Below are 13386 nucleotides of genomic sequence, written 5' to 3' on the forward strand. Positions count from 1 at the left end.
TGGTGGCCCTCCGGTGGACATCTTCTGCTATATGGAGTCTTTCGATGAGATAAAAATCATAAGTCATCTTCTCGGACGAAACTCCGCCGCCACGAGGCGGAACCTTGGTGGAACCAATCTAGGGCTCTGGCGGAGCTGTTCTGCCGAGGAAACTTCCCTCCCGGAGGGGGAAATCATCGCCATCGTCATCACCAACGCTCGTCTCATCGGGAGAGGGCAACCTCCATCAACATCTTCATCAGCACCATCTCATCTCAAAACCCTAGTTCATCTCTTGTATCCAATTCTTGTCTCCAAGTCCGAGATTGGTGCTAGTAGGTTGCTAGTAGTGTTAATTACTCCTTGTAGTTGATGCTAGTTGGTTCAATTGGTGGAAGATCATATGTTCAGATCCTATATGCATATTAATACCCCTCTGATTATGAACATGTTTATGCTTTGTGAGTAGTTACTTTTGTTCCTGAGGACATGGGAGAAGTCTTGCTATTAGTAGTCATGTGAATTTGGTATTCGTTCGATATTTTGATGAGATGTATGTTGTCTCTCCTCTAGTGGTGTTATGTGAACGTCGACTACATGACACTTCACCATTATTTGGGCCTGGAGGAAGGCATTGGGAAGTAATAAGTAGATGATGGGTTGCTAGAGTGACAGAAACTTAAACCCTAGTTTATGCGTTGCTTCGTAAGGGGCTGATTTGGATCCATATGTTTCATGCTATGGTTAGGTTTACCTTAATACTTTTGTTGTAGTTGCGTATGCTTGCAATAGAGGTTAATCATAAGTGAGATGCTTGTCCAAGTAAGGACAGTACCCAAGAACTGGTCCACCCACATACCAAATTATCAAAGTACCAAATGCGAATCATATGAACATGATGAAAAACTAGTTTGACGATATTCCCATGTGTCCTCGGGAGTGCTTTACATCATATAGGAGTTTGTCCAGGCTTGTCCTTTGCTACAAAAAGGATTGGTCCACCTTGCTACACCTTATTTACTTTTGTTACTTGTTGCTCATTACAAATTATCTTATCACAAAACTATCCGTTACCACTTATTTCAGTACTTGCAGAGAATACCTTGCTGGAAACCGCTTATCATTTCCTTCTGCTCCTCGTTGGGTTCGACACTCTTACTTATAGAAAGGACTACAATAGATCCCCTATACTTGGGAGTCATCAGGCGGCGGGGGCATCTTGTGGTGGGAAGCGGCTCCTCTGCCGTGCTTTGTGTGTCGCCGGGCCACTGACCATGGCGACGGCGGTGTCTTGCGCCGTTGTTGGCGTACTCCTGGACGTTGGCCCTAGCTTCAAGGAAGGCCACAATGTTCTGTACTTCAGTCTCCAAGAGCGAGTCAAGTGGCGGGAGGAGGCGACTGGCGTTGGTGCAAGCAAGCGGTTAACGACGGCCATCCATGTCGCTGAGGGGGGCACTGGCACCCGCGCGGGGACAGGCGCTGGCAATGGCACGGTGGAGAAATTCGTGTTTACGGGCACCGGGACATGCACGCACAGGTGCATGTGCTGGCAGGTGCACGGGCACTGGCACGGGCGTGTGCGTCAATGCATGCACAGGCGCATGCGCTGGCAGGTGGACGGGCGCGTGAAAGTCAGCGGGGACCTCGTGGAATCCCGTGGCATCAAGCTCGGAGACAATGTGCGGCTCCCAGCCCATCAATGCCACGGGGATGGGTGCTGGCGCACTCGGGGCGACGGGAGCCGGAACAGGAGCGGGGACAGGCGTGGTTTCTTCCCGCAAGGTTAGTTCAAGCTCGTCCCAAAGCGCCTTATGTTCTTGAGACTCCGGCTGGGTGTCTTCCCCAGGAAACTGGAAGACTAAGGGTAGACCATCGTTATGTGGCATGGCGTACGGTTAGGTCAGGCTGGTTGGAGGTAGACGACAAGAGAATCGGAGAGGAAGAGAGAAGATTGTAGCGATACCGGGTAGTGCGGGGTTTATTTTAAACTGCGGTGCCGGCGACATTAAAAGTGGGCGTAGTTGGGACAAAGGTGGGCGGCGGAGCCTGGTCAAAGGGCTCGCCTCCCGGTGAGCCTGCACAGCGCGCACGCCTCCCTGTCAGCTGGGAGAAGTCTTGCTATTAGTAGTCATGTGAATTTGGTATTCGTTCGATATTTTGATGAGATGTATGTTGTCTCTCCTCTAGTGGTGTTATGTGAACGTCGACTACATGACACTTCACCATTATTTGGGCCTAGAGGAAGGCATTGGGAAGTAATAAGTAGATGATGGGTTGCTAGAGTGACAGATGCTTAAACCCTAGTTTATGCGTTGCTTCGTAAGGGGCTGATTTGGATCCATATGTTTCATGCTATGGTTAGGTTTACCTTAATACTTTTGTTGTAGTTGTGCATGCTTGCAATAGAGGTTAATCATAAGTGGGATGCTTGTCCAAGTAAGGACAGTACCCAAGCGCCGGTTCACCCACATACCAAATTATCAAAGTATCGAACGCGAATCTTATGAACGTGATGAAAACTAGCTTGACGATATTCCCATGTGTCCTCGGGAGCGCTTTACATCATATAAGAGTTTGTCCAGGCTTGTCCTTTGCTACAAAAAGGATTAGGCCACCTTGTTGATGTCTACTACACAACCTTCTTCTTGTAGACGTTGTTGGGCCTCCAAGTGCAGAGGTTTGTAGGACAGTAGCAAATTACCCTCAAGTGGATGACCTAAGATTTATCAATCCGTAGGAGGCGTAGGATGAAGATGGTATCTCTCAAGCAACCCTGCAACCAAATAACAAAGAGTCTCTTGTGTCCCCAACACACCCAATACAATGGTAAATTGTATAGGTGCACTAGTTCGGCGAAGAGATGGTGATACAAGTGGTATATGGATGGTAGATAAAGGTATTTGTAATCTGAAAATATAAAAACAGCAAGGTAACTAATGATAAAAGTGAGCGTAAACGGTATTGCAATGCGTTGAAACAAGGCCTAGGGTTCATACTTTCGCTAGTGTAAGTTCCCTCAACAATACTAACATAATTGGATCACATAACTATCCCTCAACATGCAACAAAGAGTCACTCCAAAGTCACTAATAGCGGAGAACGAACGAAGAGATTATGGTAGGGTACGAAACCACCTCAAAGTTATTCTTTCCAATCAATCCGTTGGGCTATTCCTATAAGTGTCACAAACAGCCCTAGAGTTCGTACTAGAATAACACCTTAAGACACAAATCAACCAAAACCCTAATGTCACCTAGATACTCCAATGTCACCTCAAGTATCCGTGGGCATGATTATACGATATGCATCACACAATCTCAGGTTCATCTATTCAACCAACACAAAGGACCTCAAAGAGTGCCCCAAAGTTCTACCGGGGAATCACGACGAAAACGTGTGCCAACCCCTATGCATAGGTTCATGGGCGGAACCCGCAAGTTGGTCACCAAAACATACATCAAGTGAATCACGTGATATCCCATTGTCACCACAGATATCCATGGCAAGACATACATCAAGTGTTCTCAAATCTTTAAAGACTCAATCCGATAAGATAACTTCGAAGGGGAAACTCAATTCATTACAAGAGAGTAGAGGGGGGAAGAAACATCATAGGATCCAAATATAATAGCAAAGCTCGCGATATATCAAGATCGTATCATCTCAAGAACACGAGAGAGAGAGAGAGAGAGAGAGAGAGAGAGAGAGAGAGAGATCAAACACATAGCTACTGGTACATACCCTCAGCCTCGAGGGAGAACTACTCCCTCCTCATCATGGAGAGCACCGGGATGATGAAGATGGCCACCTAAGAAGGATTTCCCCCTCCGACAGGGTGCCGGAATGGGTCTAGATTGGCTTTCGGTGGCTACGGAGGCTTCTGGCGGCGGAACTCCCGATCTATTGTGCGTTCTGGAAGTTTTAGGGTACGTGGAGTTATATAGGCGGAAGAAGTACATCAGGGGAGCCACGAGGGCCCCACGAGACAGGGGGCGCGCCCTAGGGGGGCGCCCCCACCCTCGTGAGCACCTCGTTCCTTCCTTGTCGTGGGGTCCAAGTCCATCAGGTGTGTTTCCTTCCAAAAATAACTTCTCCAGTTGATTTCATTCCGTTTCGACTCCGTCTGATATTCCTTTTCTTCAAAACACTGAAATAGGCATAAAACAGCAAATCTGGGCTGGGCCTCCGGTTAATAGGTTAGTCCCAAAAGTAATATAAAAGTGGATAATAAAGCCCAATATTGCCTAAAACAGTAGATAATATAGCATGGAGCAACCAAAAATTATAGATATGTTGGAGACGTATCAAGCATCCCCAAGCTTAATTCCTGCTCGTCCTCGAGTAGGTAAATGATAAAAAGATAATTTTTGATGTGGAATGCTAGTTGGCATAATTTCAATGTAATTCTTCTTAATTGTGGCATGAATATTCAGATCCATAAGATTCAAGACAAAAGTTCATATTGACATAAAAACAATAATACTTCAAGCATACTAACAAAGCAATCATGTCTTCTCAGAATAACAGGGCCAAAGAAAGTTATCCCTACAAAATCATATAGTCTGGCTATGCTCCATCTTCACCACACAAAATACTTAAATCATGCACAACCCCGATGACAAGCCAAGCAATTGTTTCATACTTTTGATGTTCTCAAACTTTTTCAATCTTCACGCAATATATGAGTGTGAGCCATGGACATAGCACTATAGGTGGAATAGAATGGTGGTTGTGGAGAAGACAAGAAGGAGAAGATAGTCTCACATCAACTAGGCGTATCAACGGGCTATGGAGATGCCCATTAATAGATATCAATGTGAGTGAGTAGGGATTGCCATGCAACGGATGCACTAGAGCTATAAGTGTATGAAAGCTCGAAAAGAAACTAAGTGTGTGTGCATCCAACTTGCTTGCTCACGAAGACCTAGGGCATTTTGAGGAAGCCCATCATTGGAATATACAAGCCAAGTTCTATAATGAAAGATTCCCACTAGTATATGAGAGTGACAACATAGGAGACTCTCTATCATGAATATCATGGTGCTACTTTGAAGCACAAGTGTGGTAAAAGGATAGTAGCATTACCCCTTCTCTCTTTTTCTCTCATTTTTTTATTTTTTTTATTTTTTATTTGGGCTTTCTCTTTTTTTATGGCCTCTTTTTTGGACTTCTCTTTTTTGTATGGCCTCTTTTTTTTATTTGGGCTTCTTTGGCCTATTTTATTTATTTATTTTTGTCCGGAGTCTCATCCTGACTTGTGGGGGAATCATAGTCTCCATCATCCTTCCCTCACTAGGACAATGCTCTAATAATGATGATCATCACACTTTTATTTTTCTTACAACTCAAGAATTACAACTCGATACTTAGAACAAGATATCACTCTATATGAATGCCTCCGGCGGTGTACCGGGATGTGCAATGATGCATGAGTGACATGTATGAAAGAATTATGAACGGTGGCCTTGCCACAAATACGATGTCAACTACATGATCATGCAAAGCAATATGACAATGATGAAGCGTGTCATAATAATGGAATGGTGGAAAGTTGCATGGCAATATATCTCGGAATGGCTATGAAAATGCCATAATAGGTAGGTATGGTGGCTGTTTTGAGGAAGGTATATGGTGGGTGTATGATACCGGCGAAAGGTGCGCGGTATTAGAGAAGCTAGCAAAGGTGGAAGGGTGAGAGTGCGTATAATCCATGGACTCAACATTAGTCATAAAGAACTCATATACTTATTGCAAAAATCTACAAGTTATCAAAGCAAAGTATTACGCGCATGCTCCTAGGGGGGTAGATTGGTAGGAAAAGACCATCGCTCGTCCCCGACCTCCACTCATAAGGAAGGCAATAAATAAATAAATCATGCTCCGACTTTGTCACATAACGGTTCACCATACGTGCATGCTACGGGAATCACAAACTTCAACACAAGTATTTCTCAAATTCACAACTACTCAACTAGCATGACTCTAATATCACCATCTCCATATCTGAAAACAATTATCAAGTATCAAACTTCTCATAGTATTCAACACACTCATAAGAGAATTTTATTATTCTTGAATACCTAGCATATTAGGATTTTAAGCAAATTACCACGCTATTTAAGACTCTCAAAATAATCTAAGTGAAGCATGAGAGTTCATCTATTTCTTCAAAATAAAACTACCACCATGCTCTAAAAGATATAAGTGAAGCACTAGAGCAAATGACAAACAACTCCGAAAGATATAAGTGAAGATCAATGAGTAGTCGAATAATTATGCAACTATGTGAAGACTCTCTAACATTTAATAATTTCAGATCTTGGTACTCTATTCAAACAGAAAGCAAAGCAAAATAAAATGACATCTAAGAATAGCAAACATCATGTGAAGAAGCAGAAACTTAGGATCAACCGAAACTAACCGATAATTGTTGAAGAAGAAAGGTGGGATGCCAACCGGGGCATCCCCAAGCTTAGATGATTGAGACTTCTTGAAATATTATCTTGGGGTGCCTTGGGAATCCCCAAGCTTGAGATTTTGTGTCTCCTTAATTCCTCTCATATCACGGTCTCCCTAAATCTCAAAAGCTTCATCCACACAAAACTCAACAAGGACTCGTGAGATAAGTTAGTATAAACCATTGCAAAAACCTTATCATACTCTACTGTAGCAAACCACTAAAATTATTATTCAACATTGCATACTAAATGCCTCTGCATATTTAATAGTCCTATCCTCAAATAGTATCATTAAAGAAGCAAACATATGCAAACAATGCAAACATAACAGCAATCTGCCTAAACAGGATAGTCTATAAAGAATGCTGCAACATCCATACTTCCCTAGCCCCAAAAATTATGAAATAAAATTCCCAATGTATTAAATTTATCATATCTTAATATGCAAAAGGTTTCAACATTTTATCACATTCTGACTTCTCTAGGGAATTATTGCAACAGCGGTAAACTTTCTGTTTTCAAACAGCAAGATGTATACTTGTAACATAGGCATAGTAAAGGCTATCAATGCCATTTTTATTGAAATAAAAGATGCAAAACATTGTTCTAAATAACAGAAAGCAAATCCTAACAAAATAAATTGACGCTCCAAGCAAAACACATATCATGTGGCGAATAAAAATATAGCTCCAAGTAAAGTTACCGATGAACGAAGACGAAAGAGGGGATGCCTTCCGGGGCATCCCCAAGCTTAGGCTCTTGTTTGTCCTTGAATATTACCTTGGGGTGCCTTGGGAATCCCCAATCTTAGGCTCTTTCCACTCCTTATTCCATAGTCCATTGAATCCTTACCCAAAACTTGAAAACTTCACAACACAAAACTTAAAGTAGAAAACTCGTAAGCTCCGTTAGTATAAGAAAGTAAATCACCACTTTGAGGTACTGTAGTGAGCTCATTCTTTATTTATATTGGTGTTAAACCTACTGTATTCCAACTTATCTATGGTTTATAAACTATTTTACTAGCCATAGATTCATCAAAATAAGCAAACAACACACGAAAAACAGAATCTGTCAAAAACAGAACAGTCTGTAGTAATCTGGATCAAACGTATACTTCTGGAACTCATAAAATTCTCAAATAAATTTCTGGACCTGAGGAATTTATCTATTAATTATCTTAAAAAATAATTAACTAAATAGCACTCTCCAAATAAAAATTTCAGCAATTCTCGTGAGCGCTAAAGTTTCTGTTTTTTACAGCATGATCATAAAGACTTCACCCAAGTCTTCCCAAAGGTTCTACTTGGCACAAACACTAATTAAAAGCATAAAACCACATATAAACAGAGGCTAGATGAATTATTTATTACTAAACAGGAACAAAAGGGAAGGAACTAAAATAAAATTGGGTTGCCTCCCAACAAGCGCTATCGTTTAATGCCCCTAGCTAGGCATGATGATTTCAACGATGCTCACATAAAGGATAAGAATGGAAACATAAAGAGAGCATCATGAAGAATATTACTAGAACATTTAAGTCTAACATGCTTCCTATGCATAATGATTTTGTGAGAAAACAACTTGTGGGAACAAGAATCAACTTGCATAGGAAGGTAAAGCAAGCATAACTTCAAAGCTTTAAGCAAATAGAGAGGAAACTTGATATTATTGCAACTCCTACAAGCATATGTTCCTCCCTCATAATAATTTTTAGTAGCATCATGAATTAATTCAACAATATAACCAGCACCTAAAGCATTCTTTTCATGATCTACAAGCATAGATAATTTACTACTCTCCACATATGCAAAATTCTTCTCATTATGAATAGTGTGAGTATCATAGGAAACTTGAATACTATAAAGTGTTTCCATATTAAAAGAGTAATGTTCAGAGAAGGGGTAATCATAATCATGACAAGTTTTATAAATATAATCACTACTTTTTATAGCATAAGTATCATCACAATAATCATCATAAGTGGGAGGCATGCTATCATCATTATAAACTTGCATATCAAAACTTGGGAGACTAAAAATATCATCTTCATTAATCATAGCTTCCCCAAGCTTGGGACAAACATTAATTGCAGCAAATATATTCTCAAATAATGCATCCTCATCAAACATAGCTTCCCCAAGCTTGGGCCTTTTCATATCATAAGCATAATCACTCTCATCATTAATAGTATAGATAGCACCGATAGTATAGCAATTGTCATATTCTTCCAAGCAAGTGCCAAAAAGATTTTCAAGATTATAAGAAGTATCATTATCTTCCATAATTATATTTTCATGAGGCACAATAGTAATAGGAGCAGCATTATTTGGGAGAGATATCTTTTTACCTCTCTCCCTTTTTCTTTTCTTCTTCTTCACCATATCATGTGTGGGTTCAATCCTCTTTTCGGAGCTGCTTATTAATGAGATTGGTTGAATAGGAGGCTCCTCCTCGTTACCTGATTCATCATAAGAAATAATAGGAGGATATTAGGAAGTCTCTTCCCTTTCATTAGTATTCTCTTCATCTTCTAATTGCTTTCTTTTCTTTATGTAGTTGGCAATATAAGGATTATCAATGCAATTCACCGCACAATACATATAAATTTTATCTAGATCAAAATCAAGAACTCTATCAAGATTAAACTTTGGAATACCCTCGGTTATACGTTTCATTTCTTCATAACCCAAAAGAAGGGTAAGCTCTTTATGATGCTCAAGGGTAATCAAATTATCACAATGTTTGGACACGACTTGATCATGAAACAAATAGCATTGGAGCTTTAAATGACCATGTTCATTGCAAAGTTCACAAGGGGCACGAAAAATATTGAATCTTTCAGCACACTCATCTAGGATTTCTTGCAACGATTTGGTTTGTAAGTACTTATGCCTCTTGCAATATCTATCTTCCCTATTTGGTGTGTACTTGCAAACCCAGTCTACTCCACAAAAGTTGACATCATTATAGGAGGCATTTTCATCATAACTAGTGCAATCATCATTAGTATTATGGATATTCAAAGAATTCGTACTAACAACATTGCAATCATGCTCATCATTCAAATATTTACTGCCAAACATTTTATAGATTTCTTCTTCTAGCACTTGAGCACAATTATCCTTTCCATCATACTCACGAAAGATATTAAAAAGGTGAAGTGTATGAGACAAACTCAATTCCATTTTTTTGTAATTTTCTTTTATAAACTAAACTAGCGATAAAACAAGAAACTAAAAGACTCGATTGCCAGATCTAAAGATATACCTTCAAGCGCTAACCTCCCCGGCAACGGCGCCAGAAAAGAGCTTGATGTCTACTACACAACCTTCTTCTTGTAGACGTTGTTGGGCCTCCAAGTGCAGAGGTTTGTAGCACAGTAGCAAATTTCCCTCAAGTGGATGACCTAAGGTTTATCAATCCGTAGGAGGCGTAGGATGAAGATGGTCTCTCTCAAGCAACCCTGCAACCAAATAACAAAGAGTCTCTTGTGTCCCCAACACACCCAATACAATGGTAAATTGTATAGGTGCACTAGTTCGGCGAAGAGATGGTGATACAAGTGGTATATGGATGGTAGATAAAGGTATTTGTAATCTGAAAATATAAAAACAGCAAGGTAACTAATGATAAAAGTGAGCGTAAACAGTATTGCAATGCGTTGAAACAAGGCCTAGGGTTCATACTTTCGCTAGTGTAAGTTCCCTCAACAATACTAACATAATTGGATCACATAACTATCCCTCAACATGCAACAAAGAGTCACTCCAAAGTCACTAATAGCGGAGAACGAACGAAGAGATTATGGTAGGGTATGAAACAACCTCAAAGTTATTCTTTCCAATCAATCCGTTGGGCTATCCCTATAAGTGTCACAAACAGCCCTAGAGTTCGTACTAGAATAACACCTTAAGACACAAATCAACCAAAACCCTAATGTCACCTAGATACTCCAATGTCACCTCAAGTATCCGTGGGCATGATTATACGATATGCATCACACAATCTCAGATTCATCTATTCAACCAACACAAAGGACCTCAAAGAGTGCCCCAAAGTTCTACCGGGGAATCACGACGAAAACGTGTGCCAACCCCTATGCATAGGTTCATGGGCGGAACCCGCAAGTTGGTAACCAAAGCATACATCAAGTGAATCACGTGATATCCCATTGTCACCACAGATATCCATGGCAAGACATACATCAAGTGTTCTCAAATCTTTAAAGACTCAATCCGATAAGATAACTTCAAAGGGGAAACTCAATTCATTACAAGAGAGTAGAGGGGGGAAGAAACATCATAGGATCCAAATATAATAGCAAAGCTTGCGATACATCAAGATCATATCATCTCAAGAACACGAGAGAGAGAGAGAGAGAGAGAGAGAGAGAGAGAGAGAGAGATCAAACACATAGCTACTGGTACATACCCTCAGCCCTGAGGGAGAACTACTCCCTCCTCGTCATAGAGAGCACCGGGATGATGAAGATGGCCACCGGAGAAGGATTGCCCCCTCCAGCAGGGTGCCGGAACGGGTCTAGATTGGCTTTCGGTGGCTACGGAGGCTTCTGGCGGCGGAACTCCCGATCTATTTTGCGTTCTGGAAGTTTTAGGGTACGTGGAGTTATATAGGCGGAAGAAGTACGTCAGGGGAGCCACGAGGGCCCCACGAGACAGGGGGCACGCCCCCCACCCTCGTGAGCACCTCGTTCCTTCCTTGACGTGGGGTCCAAGTCCATCAGGTGTGTTTCCTTCCAAAAATAACTTCTCTAGTTGATTTCGTTCCATTTCGACTCCGTCTGATATTCCTTTTCTTCAAAACACTGAAATAGGCATAAAACAACAAATCTGGTTGGGCCTCCGGTTAATAGGTTAGTCCCAAAAGTAATATAAAAGTGAATAATAAAGCCCAATATTGCCTAAAACAGTAGATAATATAGCATGGAGCAATCAAAAATTATAGATACGTTGGAGACATATCACTTGCTGCACCTTATTTACTTTTGTTACTTGTTGCTCGTTACAAATTATCTTATCACAAAACTATCTGTTACCACTTATTTCAGTACTTGCAGAGAATACCTTGCTGGAAACCACATATCATTTCCTTCTGCTCCTCGTTGGGTTCGACACTCTTACTTATCGAAAGGACTAGATAGATCCCCTATACTTGTGGGTCATCAAGACTCTTTTCTGGCGCCATTGCCGGGGAGTGAAGCGCCTTTGGTAGGTGGAATTTGGTAAGGAAAAATTTATATAGTGTGCTGAAATTTACTGTCACTTGTTACCCTGGAAGGTAATCCTCTGAGGGGCTTGTTCGGGGTATCTTCACCCCGACCAGTAGAGAAAAGAGTTGCTCCTCAACCTACTGAAAATGAAAATGAAAATGCTTGCTTTGAAGTTCCTTCGGGTATGATAGAAAAACTACTAGCTAATCCTTTTTTAGGAGATGGAACAAAACATCCTGATGAACATTTGATATATGTGGATGAATTTTGTGGATTATTTAAGCTTGCAGGTGTACCCGAAGATGTTGTTAAGAAGAAGGTCTTCCCTTTATCTTTGAGGGGAGATGCATCGACATGGTATAGGCTGTGTGATGATATGAGGTCTTGGAATTACAAACGATTGAAATTGGAGTTTCATCAGAAGTTTTATCCTATGCACCTTGTTCATCGTGATCGCAATTATATATATAATTTTTGTCCTCGCAAAGGAGAAAGCATCGCTCAAGCTTGGGGGAGGCTTAAATCAATGTTATATTCATGCCCCAATCATGAGCTCTCAAGAGAAATGATTATTCAAAAAAATCATGCTCGACTTTTTGGTAACAATCGCACCATGCTTGATACTTCTTGTGCTGGCTCTTTTATGATGAAGACTATTGAATTCAAATGGGATTTATTGGAAAGAATTAAACGCAACTCTGAAGATTGGGACCTCGACAATGGTAAGGAGTGAGGTATGACACCTAGTTTTGATTGTGTTAAATCCTTTATGGATACCGATATTTTTCGTAAATTTGGCACTAAATATGGACTTGACTCTGAGATAGTAGCTTCTTTCTATGAATCTTTTGCTGCTTATGTTGATTTCCCCAAGGAGAAATGGTTTAAATATCATCATCCCATAGAAGTAAAAGTAGTTGCACCTATTAAAGTTGAAGAAAAGACTATCACTTATAATGATCCTATTGTTCCTACTTCTTATGTTGAGAAACCACCTTTCCCTGTTAGGATAAAGGATCATGCTAAAGCTTCAACTGTGGTTCGTAAAAGCAATATTAAAACATATACACCTCCTGAGCAAGTTAAAGTTGAACCTAATATTGCTATTGTTAAAGATCTCTTGTCTGATAATATAGATGGGCATGTTATTTATTTCTGTAATGAAACTGCTAGAATTGCTAAACCCCGTGATAAAGATAAACCTAGACCTGTGGTAGGCATGCCTATTATTTCTGTTAAAATAGGAGATCATTGTTATCATGGCTTATGTGATATGAGTGCTAGTGCTAGTGCAATACCTTATCCCTTATACAAAGAAGTTATGCATGATATTGCACCTGCTGAGATGGAAGATATTGATGTCACAATTAAACTTGCCAATAGAGATACTATTTCACCAATGGGAATTGTTAGAGATGTTGAAGTCTTGTGTGGGAAAACTAAATATCCTGCTGATTTTCTTGTTCTTGGTTCCCCACAAGATAGCTTTTGTCCCATTATATTTGGTAGACCCTTCTTAAATACTGTTAATGCTACCATAGATTGCAAAAGAGATGTTTTTACTATCGGTTTAGATGATATGACTCATGAATTTAATTTTTCAAAATTTAGTAGACAGCACCATGAAGAAGAAATACCTAGTAAGGATAAAATTATTGGTCTTGCTTCTATTGCCGTACCTCCTAGTGATCCTTTAGAACAATATTTGCTAGACCA

This window comes from Triticum dicoccoides, chromosome 2A, assembly GCF_002162155.2.
Source record: "Triticum dicoccoides isolate Atlit2015 ecotype Zavitan chromosome 2A, WEW_v2.0, whole genome shotgun sequence".
In the NCBI taxonomy this organism is placed as follows: domain Eukaryota; kingdom Viridiplantae; phylum Streptophyta; class Magnoliopsida; order Poales; family Poaceae; genus Triticum; species Triticum dicoccoides.